Raw genomic sequence first — 5,605 nt, 5'->3', positions numbered from 1 at the left:
TTTAAAAAAGACACGACCTTTTATTTTAAAGTAAGCTAGGCAATAGCCTCAGCTGCCATGTCTGGTAATTCCTGAAAAGTTCCAGCACATTTTGCGTGTTCTTAACACTAACATTGATGGGCGCAGGTAGATAGCGTTCGTTATCACAGCCATCAAGGTACGTAACTGGTCATCTTTGTGTTTGTGCACTGGTCTCTTCCTTCCCCTGAGGCATGTTTGCTGTGCTGGCCCCTTCAGATTGCCCTATGAAACGCCTATGCCAGCAATGATGATTGGCGCAGGGGTACATACCTCAGCTGGATAATGGGAGCTGAGTGCAGGCTGTATATTCAGGATGGCTGATGTGTAGTTGGCCGTCTTGAGGCAGTCTGCATGAGAAAGTCGCCCGTCTGAGCCTCTGTGCTGCAGCAGTTTTGAACCTTTTGACTTCTGGGGGCCCCCGACTGAATCACTACTTGAAGTAGAGGACCCTAGCCTAAGCGATTTCTACCATTTAAACCACAAAAGAATACATACTTAGGAACATGTATATACTGAATAAATTAAACTGAGGTGTTTTATCATTTTAATATTAATGAAAGGTTGGAGACTTTCAAAATGTGGTTTTATTTCTCCAAAATGAGCAGCATTAGATTGTGGCATATCAGTGCTTCAGTTGAGTCCACAATGGTTCATAAAGGCATACATACAACCTTTATTACAGAAAACAAACCTAGACCCGCAAGACCCCAACAACTACAGACCAATCACAAATGGACCTTTCCTGGGAAAATTGATCGAAAGAGCAGCATTCGCCCAGATGTCACAATTCATTGAAGACAATTCTATACTTTCGGACTTCCAAACTGGATTCCGCCCAGGAAGAGGCACTGAAGCAGCACTCATAGCAATCTGGGATGATCTTAAAAACACAGCCGACCGAAATGGAGTTGCTGCACTACTTCTCTTGGACCTCTCAGCTTCCTTTGATACAGTTGACCATGACACCCTAATTCAAAGACTCCACAAAGCCGGCATACAAGGGATTGCTCTCGACTGGATTACTTCCTATCTTCAAAAAAGATCAAATATCATCCACTCGCCCCCCTTCTCGTCCGAACCCTACCTCACAAAAGCAGGGGTCCCCCAAGGGTCAATCATCTCACCTTTGCTTCTCAACATCTACATGATATCTTTACCAGAACTGATCAATGATTTCCATCTCACATGCTACAACTATGCAGATGACACACAAATACTACTTAAATTAGAATGCACCAAAAACAATGAAAACTCACAAGTCTTCAGTTGCCTCAGAGCCATTGATCAGTGGATGACCTGGAGCCATCTCAAACTAAATACCTCCAAAACAGAAATACTCATATGTGGTGACTGGAAAATGTATGACCCTCTGTGCATCTGGCCTGACGATCTCGGACCACCTCCTCAATTATCCAAAGACGTTAAAAACCTAGGAATCACCATGGATTCCAAGTTAACTATGAATGCCCAAGAGGACAAATTAGCACGAACAAGCTTCATCTCCTTGAAGACTTTACGACGCATCTTCCCCCACCTCGGATTTCCACACAAGGTGCAAGCTACTATCTTGCTTGTACTATCCAAACTGGATTATGCCAATGGCCTCTACCATGGATCATCTCTATCTGTTATGAAAAAACTACAACGTATCCAGAATTCCGCAGCCAGGCTACTATTACATGTAAATCCGCAAACCCACATCTCCCCTGCCTTGAGAGCACTACACTGGTTACCTATTGCCAGAATATGCACTTTCAAGCTGCTCTGTATCACCCACAAAGCTATACATGGAACAGGACCGCTTTTTATCAGAAACAAAATAAGCAAATACATCCAACAAAGAAACCTCCGCTCAAGATTGGCACCCCGCCTTAGAACACCACCATACAAGAAAAAGACTATAGGTGGTACATCCTTCTCCGTTCAAGCAGCCAAACTATGGAATTCATTACCCCCAACTATAAGAGCCACGTTCTTGTCTTCAGAAAACTACTCAAGATTTGGCTCTTTCCTTCATAACCACCATATTCAAACAATTATGAACTGCATATGCCTATGTTGATAAATATTTTTTTCAGATTATGTGTATATTTCTAGTTATGTATAGTTTCTTTAGAAAATATGTATAGCTACTATGTCATAATAAAATATACACACAGTCTTTAAACCTGTTTGACTAAGTATATTTTACCCATGGTTCTAATTATGTATTGGATGTGCATATGTGTTTGTATTCATGTGTGTGTATATATATATATATATATATATATATATATATATATATATATATATATATATATATATATATATATATATGTATATGTTGTTTCTGTGCTTGGCATGTTCATGGGTTATTGCATGGCTCCTGGGTGGGTTGTTATACTAGATATCTATGAATTCCTGCTCTCATCTTATCACACTTATCTACTCATCATCATATGTCATGTCTCTATCAAACTATCCTCCATTCTCACTCTGACTCACCCCAAATCCTTTCTACTACTTTCATCTCCTAAATAACTCTGCCTAAGCTCTTCCCTACACTTCCACATCTAACTCACCAAACCTCACTCTACTACCGTGACCTCCCACACAACCCTACTAAATTCTCCTGCATTTATCTCACCCTGCTACTATGCTCTCCCTAACCCTTCCACATACTCTTCCCTCCTCCATCCCCTTTACTCATCCCAAACCTTTGGGTTGAGTAAATTAAGGATATACTCCCAATTAACACTTTTGGATTTCTTTCCTCATCCACCCCTCCAGTCAATCTAACTAACAAACTCTCATATCCGCGGCTCAAATTAACTCATATTAATACTAAAACTGTACTCATTATTTACCGATACTAATCCATCACTAATTCTTGTTGGGTTCCAGAGTAGCGTGCTACTCACCGAAAAGCACTTTGACACCTCGTCAGGGGTAGTAAGCGCTATATGAATACGATTACAATACAATACAATACAATACGTTACGTCATTGAAATGGACCAGTTGTGTGTTGCTTCCTTGTACGTGTAATCCAATAGGGACATTATACATGTCGGTATCGAATTTCAGGATCTACGACACAGTCAGGGGCTTACACCACATGACCCATAAAGTTCTGCCCAACCAGTAGGATCTCCACACCTAACTTACTTGCTGAACTGCAAGAAAGTTATTGTCTTCCTGTCCATTTTATGGCTTCTGTTATCTCCGCTTCCCAACGCCACTTAATTCTTCACCAAATGCATATTGTTAACAGTGACGGCTGGTGGATTTTAAAAGTGATGGGGCGGAAATTTTATAACCGAGTAAAATGAGTGAGCCAAAATTGGAAAGGGAGGGTGCAGGGGTTCTCCACCCGCAAGAACATTTTGAAAAAAAAGGATTCAAATGGTGGATTTTACACCACATATTTACTGAAAATTGTTGAGAAAAATGAGATTATAGCATTTTAAAGCACAAATGTTAAGAAAACATTAGAAACGAGACAAAAATGTGCCCAATCCTCAAACTGGTCAGCTTGCAGAATGACCTCCGAGCCAAGCACATTCAACCAGATTTTCAGACTGGCAAATATATACCAAAAACCACTCCTCCAGAGATAAGTATGCCTCATAGTTTATAAGACCAACATAATAAGATTTAATGTTATATAGCCCTTCATACCACTTGTACGTGGACGCCATACCACATTTGTATGTACTCCAAACAAATGCAACTATTAGCTGGTACCTTTACCCAATGTTCTGGTAATCAGTTTGCTGACCCAGGAAGGATGAAAGACTGAACTCCAAGGGCCAGAGAGACCTGTGGCAGGAATCCTTGAAGACACGGCTGGCCTCTTATTACAGGATGCTTTAAGAAGAGAGGTCTTCTGGAGAGGAAGGGGTTACAGCTGCAATGGTTAGTGAACTGTGACATACCCCATCCACCAGCATGCAAGATGGTACAGAGGGGAGGAGAGTAAGGGGGCTTCGAGACGTTCCAGAGCCCACCCTGAAATCTGAATAGCGAACAGAGAACTGACCACTAAATGCAGAATTTCATCACCCACCGCCCCCGGGGGTTTGAGTGGAAACTACCCAGCCTGTATTCATATGTGTGTTATTATTACATAATGACACACACTGCATTACATAATGACATACATTGCAACAGGCGGTCTGTACAGTGCCAGACACAAATACAATGGAGAACACACAGAGCACGGGGTGCTGCCTCCGTCAAACTAAGGGAGCATTGAGCATGTGGTGATTCTGATTCCTTAAATGAAGGACGCTTTTCAAGTGTTTTCCACCCGCAGTTCAAACATTAAGAAATGAGGCTTTTGTCTGCACACTGACTGTATACTGCGTTTTAATTACATTTGTATAGCACTTATTGGCCCTGACGAGGTGCGGTTTCTTTATTACTCGGTGACATGTGCTTTTAGAACATTCATTGAAGAGTGTTATGGTACTGAATTCAGACCTTGGAGTGGAGTGGACAGCAGGGTAAGGTGCACGAGCTCTGACCCTTTCAAGTCAAGGCACACAATTGCACATATGCATTTGAAATACATTTTCGCTCCTTTCATTTTGGATAATTGTTGAAGGGAGCACCAATGAGTCAAAGGGTGGGGGAGTGAGGGCGACGCTCTGATAAGAGGTACAATACAGTGCCCTCATTTGCAGGACAGGGGCACAAGTGTAGGGCTGCTGTTGCACCAAAGTGCACGCACATGCCTAGAAAAGTGCAAGGAACGCATGAGCATCAGGAACGCGCAACATTCTACGTGTGCATTTTCTAACGGTGGCCGTCAATAAAGTAATAATAATGCATGCCACTGCGGTTACAACTAATAATGACGCTCTTGCTTCAATGCTACCATCGCTATTACTCCTACTCCTGCTATAAATAATCATAATATCAAAGACCAAATATTCATTGACTGCCGCTTCTACTATTAATTATGATAATAGTTGTATGTATAAGTAAGAAATATAACCGTTTACCGAACACGCTAATGTTCTACTTCCAAAATAAAAAATTGTGAACACTTATTTCCAGGCTCCTTATAAAAAAAACGCAAAATTGAGGAGAAGGGTAGAGAATGTTGCCGGTTTGTGTTTCAAGCCTCTGTATTCATGCGTAGCTATCAGTAGAGCAGCGCGTGCAGTGGTTATGGCCCGGCCTACTGTCTTCCAATTATAGTGTTTCCCATGGACCACCATGCACACGAGGCAGGGCATCACGGGGACACCCATATCATCTCACCCCGATGGAACTGCCTAAACGAGCTGGTGGAGGACCATCCAGTCCCTGGGGAAAACTGACTTCCCGTTGTACGACATGCACTCCTCTAATGCACGTCCACGCAGGTACCATCTCCGTCTGGTACCGGTCTCCACAGCCGCATTATTTCTCTCCACAACCTCGCGTGCCATCATGCACCACCTAAAAACAAGTGTTTACTTCCACCTGGCACATTACACGCGACAACCTTCACAGGCTGTATGCTAACAGTTCTAATTCGCTCAGTGAGAAGTGTTTAAAGGGGGTGGCATGGGGTGGGCAGCATTGACAGTGTTTTGCTAAGCAGCATGGAACGC

General features: G+C 42.4%; 1 non-coding gene across 1 annotated transcript; it reads left to right on the top strand.

Annotated features, from left to right (window-relative positions):
• The first annotated feature begins 259 nt into the window (after window positions 1–259).
• LOC138302305 (small nucleolar RNA SNORD94) lies at window positions 260–398 on the top strand. Its single transcript, XR_011205386.1, has one exon. It is a non-coding gene; the product is annotated as a small nucleolar RNA SNORD94 (small nucleolar RNA).
• Window positions 399–5,605: the final 5,207 nt, after the last annotated feature.

Source organism: Pleurodeles waltl, chromosome 6, assembly GCF_031143425.1.
Source record: "Pleurodeles waltl isolate 20211129_DDA chromosome 6, aPleWal1.hap1.20221129, whole genome shotgun sequence".
In the NCBI taxonomy this organism is placed as follows: Eukaryota; Metazoa; Chordata; class Amphibia; order Caudata; family Salamandridae; genus Pleurodeles; species Pleurodeles waltl.
Note: the sequence above shows the minus strand (reverse complement) of the source record. Positions and strands in the feature narration are given on the sequence as shown.